Genomic DNA, 262 nt, shown 5'->3' with positions numbered 1-262 from the left:
CCCCCTCCCCACCCCCCGCAGTTTTTTTTTTTTTTTTTTTTTTTTTTAACTTATCTCCAACTCACCTCTCTGTGCAGTCCGTTCGTGTCGATGTGGGTTTTTATTTTATTTTATTTTATTTTTTTTTTAAATTTCGTGTGAGAGAACAACTCAGTTTTATTCTCCCGGATTTTTTTTTCTTTTAAAATAAATATTTTGTTTTGTGTTCGGACCCAGTGAAACACTGAAATAGAAATAAGTAGATAAAAGTATGAAAATGAAT

This window comes from Babylonia areolata, chromosome 27 (assembly GCF_041734735.1).
Source record: "Babylonia areolata isolate BAREFJ2019XMU chromosome 27, ASM4173473v1, whole genome shotgun sequence".
Classification (NCBI taxonomy): domain Eukaryota; kingdom Metazoa; phylum Mollusca; class Gastropoda; order Neogastropoda; family Buccinidae; genus Babylonia; species Babylonia areolata.
Note: the sequence above shows the minus strand (reverse complement) of the source record.